This window comes from Myxocyprinus asiaticus, chromosome 14 (genome assembly GCF_019703515.2).
Source record: "Myxocyprinus asiaticus isolate MX2 ecotype Aquarium Trade chromosome 14, UBuf_Myxa_2, whole genome shotgun sequence".
NCBI classification, from domain to species: Eukaryota; Metazoa; Chordata; class Actinopteri; order Cypriniformes; family Catostomidae; genus Myxocyprinus; species Myxocyprinus asiaticus.
In genome coordinates, this window is record NC_059357.1 from 11,326,690 (window position 1) to 11,335,323 (window position 8,634).

The following is an 8,634-nucleotide window of genomic DNA, read 5'->3' on the forward strand; positions in this document are numbered from 1 at the left end:
AGGTTCACATTCTTCAGGAAACTGCACAAAATAATATTATTTTCAAAGAAACAGGTGTACTTTTATTGTATTAAACCTTAAAGGAATAGTTCAGCCCAAAATTCTCTCATCATTTCCTCACCCTCATGCCATCCCAGATGTGTATGACTTTCTTTCTTCTGCAGAACACAAATGAAGATTTTTTTAAAGAATATTTCAGCTCTGTAGGTCCATACCATGCAAGTGAATGGTGACCAAAATTTTGAAGCTCCAAAATGCAGATAAAGGCAGCATAAAAGTAATCCATAAAACTCCAGTGGTTAAATCCGTCTTCAGAAGCGATATGATAGGTGTGGGTGAGAAGCAGTTTCTGCCATAAATTCTCTTCCCTGCTCAGTATGTGGCAATATGTTCAGTATGAAGAATGCAAATCAGCAAATAATTTCACAAAAGAAAAATGTGAAAGTGAAAGTGGAGATTTATAGTAAAAAAAGGATTTAAATATTGATCTATTTCTCAACCCACACCTATCATATCACTTATGAAGATATCAATTTAACCACTGGAGTCATATGGATTACTTTTACACTGCCTTTATGTGCTTTTTGGAGCTTCAAAATTTTAGTACCCATTCACTTGGACCTACAGAGCTACATGGACCTACAGAGCTGAGATTTTCTTCTAATAATCTTTGTTTGTGTTCAGCAGAAGAAAGAAAGTCATACACATCTGGGATGGCATTAGGGTGAGTAAATAATTTTTGGGTGAACTATACCTTTAAGTATGTAAATTCTGCACCACTAGCGCATAAATAAACATTGTTTTCTAAACAGATTGCTGAACATGTTACCCCGTCTACCACTGGTCAAACAAAGTGATAGTCCTGCCCCCAACTTATGCCATTGGTTGAGTAACATTGTTGTGGTGGCTCTCAGCTGGTCGCTTAAAACAAACAGCAATTTTCCTAGTGCCATAGAAAGACTGTTTACAGTTTTTGAGAAAATTTACCTATGAATGGCTTACTTATAATTGTTTCTGCAAATTAAGTTGGGATAGGAAAAAGTATTTTAACAGAAAAAGTTATGTACATTCAAGTTTAATTCGTGCTTTAATAATAAAGTGAATAAAGAAATATTGCTTTAAACATAATAAGATACAAGATGGTCTATAATCTTTGCACAGTACTATATATTTTTTGCGTATAGCATATCTTGACAATATCTGATGACAAGCAAAAAAATTCATGTAAGTGAAGCAGATATATATAAAAAAGTGTTATAATTACACAAAATTTTCCTCCATTGTTTTTTCCCTGATGAGCCTATTGGTTGTACGTTGTCCTGTGCCCGCATAACTCCACCAAACTCTTTCGCATTTGCTTCCTTCTTAACATCCGTTTCCCATCTACCTCTCCCCTTTTCCAACATGTCACGCTATGAAGATAAATAATGGTGTTATGGAGCATTGCAGTGTTAAAACAAACAAACAAACAAACAAAAGTTTATTCTTTTCTTTGCTCATCAGAAAATAAACCCCTCTGAAAGGAACCAAGATGCACTGATTCTACCCACACAAAAACACAACGCAGACAAATTACACCCGGTTACATAAGCATAAATATATATGGATATAGCCTAATGAATATATCATAATGGGTATAAAACTTTCATTTAAAAATAGATAAATAATTAATCATTGCATGGACCCTTAAAACTATACTCTCTTCTTCATTTGAACATACTTTGTTGATCCCAAGGGGAAATTTAATGAACATGTTACATGCATTGGACAACCCATGTGTGAGAATCTTAAGACAAATTTTTAACTGGTTTAAAAAGTTTCTAATGTGCTAAGCAAATTATTTCCACAAAATCAATTTTATCTAACCAACAAAATATTATGCGACTATGAACATTTCAAATTTAATTATGTGCCCTGTAGCTCATTTGATGTGAAATATCACCCCATCAGCTATACAGCAAAAGTGGATGCAGATCTGCTCCATTAGATGGCACTAGTGGTATTCATAATGCTCTCCTCCTCTGCATCAGCCTCTACTGACATCTCTGTGTGATAAGTGTCCTGTTACACATACCAGTGATCCCAGAGAACAAGATGCTTGCTGATCGTAAATCTAATTCCATATAACCTCAGCCGCATTCCCCTCTATGTTTTCAGGCTGAAAATACCGACTTTTACAGATAATATTTGACGTTACATTCCATTTTCAGTTTATGCATGAGGTTATTGTCTTGTTAATACAATTTGTTTTTTGACTGATTGGTAAAGGATGATTTTTTTAAAACCATAAATCTAATTCAATTTTACGTTATTCACGTTATTCCATTACATATACCACAATTAGGCAGAGCAAAATTCAGAACTGAAGAACTGGCTCCCTTTCAATTCATGATTGGGATTTTGAATTGAACTGGCCATGCCCACTGGATAATGAATTGAATTGGAATGACGGGAAAAGGAATTGCATGAATTTTAAACAATTCAACTCTGAAAGGCGACCGGATGATAAGGTACTAAATACAATGGAATACATTTACTCAACTGGAGCAATGATCTTCGTGCAGACTGTTCCACTGACTCCACTGTTCCAGGCTTTTTTGTGTGCTGAACAAATCCTATGGGGTCTAATAAAAGTTTAATGAAGGCCCCTTGTAGGTTGAATGGGTATCTCAGATTGTACGCTCTACATTCACCATCATCAGTGAAAGTGACACACTTAATTGATTAGGAGTTGGGATGAACTCCAGCACATTAAGGAGAATACTGGAACATGGACCTTGGGCACACCAACACTGATGATGTGACATGCTCAGCTGGGAAGATGAGACACTGGGTCGATAAGTAATTTAGCTGCAGTATGTTCAGCTGAGTGCTGCATTTACAACATTTAAATAAAAATTAAAGGTGAAATATGTAATATATTTACTGTACTAAAGCATAAAATTATCATAATATGTTATCAGAGATTTAGGAAACATGTTAAGTCGAAATACTGGCTTCTCCGAAAACAATGCTACAGCCAGTATATTCTACTTTGAAATGTCCATTCCGGGCCGGAATTTCAGTTTGTGTTTTGGCCTGTGTGATCCTGCCCACTGCCCATTCCCCAGTAGTATTTCGACACCCCGGGTTACCAGATTTGAAACAAGTTGTCAGACAAAAACAGTGCGCTTCAGCCATGAAAGCCAGCAATACATCTAGCTAACATTGGCAGAGTTATAAAAAATCCACATGAGCTGGTTTATAATTTGCAAACAATAAAAACATTGCAAACGTATACATTAGCCGATCAACTTACAGTGTAAAGCAGGCTCGTCGCTTGCTATTCTCAGTTTGCTCGTTCCTGTTGCGTGTCCTCAATCTGGCAACCCGCATGAGCTTCGAGTCTTGGGAGGAGGGGGCGGGGGAGACAACTCTGCAATATTTTGAATTTGGACTGCAGTACTCATTTTAAACGCTTGAAGTCAATGTTACATATTGCTCCTTTAAACACTTTTGCATACCACATTTGGTAATTTACTTGACTGTGAACATGAAACCAGATCTATGCTGGACGTGATTTAACTGCATGTAATCCTGTTCCAAGTCAAATTCAGAATGAAATGTTCCTTTACTTTGTTTCCTCTGCACGCTTAAAAATAAAGCTTTCAATTAGAACCAAAAGTGATTTATTACCGGATCCCTTAGAGTCTTTTTAAAGGGATGGTTCACCTAAAAATGTAAATTCTGTCATCATTTACTCACCCAACTTTCTTTCCAATTTAAAAAAACAAAAGGATATTAGGCAGAAAGTTACTCTCAGTCACCATTTACTTTCATTGCAACTTTTTGCCTATATACAATGAAAGTAAATGGTGATTGAGGCTTAATTTTTTGAAGTTCTGCAAATAACTTTTTATGCTCTGGTTCAGGGGATTTCAACCTAACAAAATCCATAAAATAACACTAAATTTGAAAGAAATTCCATGCATGCTGGGAAATGGAAATCCCCTGCCCAGTTTCATAAATGCTACAAAAAAGTAATAATGTAGTCAGAACTCAAATTGATGGCAAACTTCAATTCTACAAATTTAATTGGATAGAAAACAATGAAATCATGTTGTGACAAAATTTTCTAGAATTGTGAATTAGTTCTTCTGTATAATGAAACACAAAGAATTATACTTTTTTAAATCTCCATAGAACCATAGTCAACTCAAGAACCCTTTACTGCCAAAAAGGTTCTTGATTAGAAGAGGAACCTAAAGACTTGTAAGAGTGTGGTCTTAGAGTTCTTACAATTTTTGAGAATGTATGCTATTGGGTAGTGGGGTCCTGAGATGCATTTACATTTTACTCTACATTTCACTTGGTGGCACTGCAGAACCATATGTACCTTTATCCCAAAGAATCATTGATTGTGAAATTCAGCTGGTAAGCGTAATGGGACATTTCAGTGATTACAGCTTTAGTATTAAACACAGTTCTCAAACTAGTTATGCCTCAAAGGCACATTCTGAGGACTTTTAGGAGAGAACTGGGACAGGCAGAATGGCACATTGATTTTCATTAATGTTTGGGATAAGTTCAGGAACAATTAGTTTTTTTTATTTAACATTATCTCATTGCATTTGCTTAACCAGATTTGTAATTATAAGGTACTTGATGATGGTCTAATGAAGGTATATAACCTAAACAACAAGTCGATTTCACAAAATCATCAACAAAAGGATACTAATTCACAACACATGCTTAACAGAACCAACAAAGCTCTTTGGGGTAAAATTTTGTTGTAGATGGTACCAGTGTAAGAAATGAACTTTTACATTATGGGGCAATATTATATAATATAATAGTAATAGAGGGGGATAAATATTGATTCTGTTTGTAAATGTTCTTGCTTTTATTTGTTAATATATGAATCAATAATAAAAAAAAAATAATCTGAAAAAGAATTTACTACTGTTACCATAAGAATTAAATCTTTTATGCCATGTATAACTAGGATATAACTAATATAGAATATTAAGAATATATAAGATGTTACAAATAGAAAACAGAATTCATTACAAGGATATTTTTTGCCCCTACAATTTTAATTTTGGGGTCATTTTTGGTTGCATTTTTGCCCTGAGGTCCCCTAAATTTCTGACCCTGTATGGTCCATTAGCTGATACAAAGCTAATTCAACCCCTTGATTTCGCTGTATGTTTGTATACATATTGGCAAGCCCACACAGAATTTGCATGAGCAGAACAGATTATCCCGGAATTTGAATGCAAGTCATTTACAAAGTTCTTCTCATCCCACTGACCTGGCGTGTTTGTTTACTTAATATTTTAGATAATTTAATAATGCTTTCTCAAAGCTGTCAACAGGATTGCAAATTCAGCTTAAATCCATTCTGCAGATTTTCCCTAAAAAAGTTGCACAAAAAGTTGGCAGATTCTGTCTGGGCCTGCATATGGGTTGGGGAAATCATATGAAAACATTGTTATTGTTCAAAGATGTTTGATGTTGCATTACCACTGACTTGCACTCCCCATGAGATGGCTTTTTATCAGATGTTACAGATAACATTTCATCTTGTTTAGATGTAGGGAATAATGGCCTAAATTTGGTCCCACTGGCATTTGTTTATAATGCTCCAAGACATATCAAACAAAAGAAAATCAACTAAAGAATAAAACCAACACTAAGAAAAGACATTTGGCTTCAAATCTGATCACAATGAGATACAGCAGATCTCAGTTGGAAAATACCCCACCGAATGTACAAGAGATGGTTTTCATTTCAATACAGTAAATGTGGTTTAATTTTGTGTTCTTTGGTTTACTCTTACTGACTTGCAATTCCATCCATTCATGGGAAAGAGATCTTAATCTCTAATCCATATGCTGTGAGTCAGGGCTATTTCAGAGGATAATAAAACCATGTCATTTCTTCCCACGCTGTGCTTCCTTGTTCAGCTGCCCAGCACTATCAAGAGTGGCGCCAGATTAGTCTCACTCTGTGCTGCCCCCCTAGAATTTAATGCCATGACATGTAACTGCAATACCTTCTTTTAACAAAGTGTCTTGCTTTCAATATTCCTCATGATGAACTTAAATAGCTTATCATACAATAGGAGCTGATACCACAATATACATTTTAAGAAATTGCAGGCCCAGCTCCAGGGCTAAAGTTCAGGGCCCCCAAGCTAAGGGAGCATCCCAATGGTGCTGGAGAAAACTATCAAATTTAAAAATGCATAGCTTCAGTGGGTGCTTTGGAATACAGGCCTATATTGTAGTGATCTTTTTGGACAAAACTAGCTTTAGCTAAATAAATTGGACTCAAGAAGACAGCGAGTATGGCTGCTGCGTTGCGAGCTCCAACACAACACTGCAGTTTTTTGTTTGTTTTGTTTACAATTCTATGTTTTTTTTTTTGTCTTGGATGTTATCTGCCTTATTGTCTACGACAGACAAACACTTTTGGACATTGGTTCTGCAATAGCACACCGAAAACCGGACTTTAAATACCTCAATGCCGACCCGCTGTTTACAAACGCAGCATCGGAGCCCTTTGCCTGGCCGCGGAAACGCAGAAGGAAAAGGGGAAATAGAGCCGGCGTTCTCATCAGAGTAAGACGTCGCGCAAATCGAGCCCTGCTAACCATTATTCTACTGGCAAATGTTCAGTCTCTGGACAACAAGCTCTGCGAGCTGAGAGCACGGATCTCTTTCCAACGAGAGACGAGGGACTGCTGCATTATCTGCCTTACAGAAACTTGGATGTCTGTTGAGATTCCAGATTCAGCCATTGAACCCGAGGGGTTCTCCGTGCACCGAGCGGACAGAGCGGAAGACCTCTCAGGTAAAAGCAGAGGTGGTGGTGTATGTTTTATGATCAGCAAATCCTGGTGTGATCAGAGGAATGTACATTCTCTCCTGATCTGTAATTTCTCATGCTTCTGTGTCGACCATTCTAGCTACCAAGGGAATTCACAGCAGTCATTATCACTGCTGTGTACATCCCGCCACAAGCCGACACAGACCGGGCACTCAAGGAACTGTATGGGAGTATAAGTGAGCAGGAAATCACGCACCCTGAGGCCACATTCATTGTAACCGAGGACTTTAACAAAGCCAATTTTAAATCAATTGCACCAAAATACCACCAACACATCAGTTTCAAAACACGAGGAGACCGGGTTTTGGACCATTGCTACTCTCCCTTACGGGATGGCTACAAATCCCTCCCCCGCCCACCATTTGGCAAATTGGACCACTCTTCCTTTCTGCTTCTGCCCGCGTACAGGCAGAAACTGAAACAGGAAGCACCCACCCTCAGAAATATCCAGTGCTGGTCGGACCAATCAGATTCCACGCTACAAGACTGTTTTGATCACGTGGACTGGGAGATGTTCCGGTCCGCCTCTGATGACGACATCGAGATTTACGCTGATAGCGTAACGTGTTTCATCAGAAAGTGCGTAGATGATGTTGTTCCGACCAAAACAATACGGATCTACCCCAACCAGAAGCCATGGATAAATAGTGATGTTCGCGCTGCACTTGATGCGTGGACCTCTGCTTTTAATTCAGGGAATGCGGAGGAGCATAAACAAGCCAGTTATGCACTCCGCAAAACTATCAGAGCAGCCAAACGCCAGTACAGGGACAAGATTGAAGGACAGTTTAACAACACCAACTCTAGAAGCATGTGGCAGGGAATTAATATCATCACGGACTTTAAAGGGAATAAAAACTCCACCGTGAACACAGCTGCCTCTCTCCCGGATGAGCGAAATGCTTTTTATGCTCATTTAGAGGCAAATAACACCATCCTCATGGAGAGAGCTCTCACGGCCGAAGCTACAGAGGTTAGTTCACTCTCCGTCTTTGTAGCGGATGTAACCCGATTCTTCCGACGGGTGAATATCCGTAAAGCCACGGGTCCAGACGGCATTCCGGGCCACGTCATCAGAGCATGCACGAACCAACTGGCTGGTGTTTTTATGGACATTTTCAACCTTTCCCTCTCCTTGTCTGTGGTCCCCACATGCTTTAAAACGTCCACCATTGTGCCTGTACCAAAGCAATCCAAAATCACTTGCTTAAATGACTGACGTCCTGTTGCTCTGACCCCCATCATCAGCAAATGCTTTGAAAGACTAATCTGAGATTACATCTGCTCTGTGCTGCCTCCAACACTGGACCCATTGCATCTCCACTGATGATGCCATTGCATCTACAATGCACACTGCTCTCTCCCACCTGGAAAAAAGCAGACGCCAGGTGGTTAGAATGGGCAGCAACATCTCCTCATCACTGACCCTCAACACTGGAGCCCCACAGGGCTGTGTTCTCAGCCCACTCCTGTATTCCCTGTACACACATGACTGTGTGGCAACACAGCTCCAATGCCATCATTAAGTTTGCTGATGATACGATGGTGGTAGGTCTGATCACTGACAATGATGAAATGGCCTACAGAGAGGAGCTGCACACTCTAACACGCTGGTGTCAGGAGCACAACCTCTCCCTCAGCGTCAGCAAGACAAAGGAGCTTGTGGTGGACTTCAGGAGAAAAGACAGAGAACACAGTCCCATCACCATCAATGGAGCACCAGTGGAGAGAGTCAACAGCTTCAAGTTCCTCAGTGCCCAC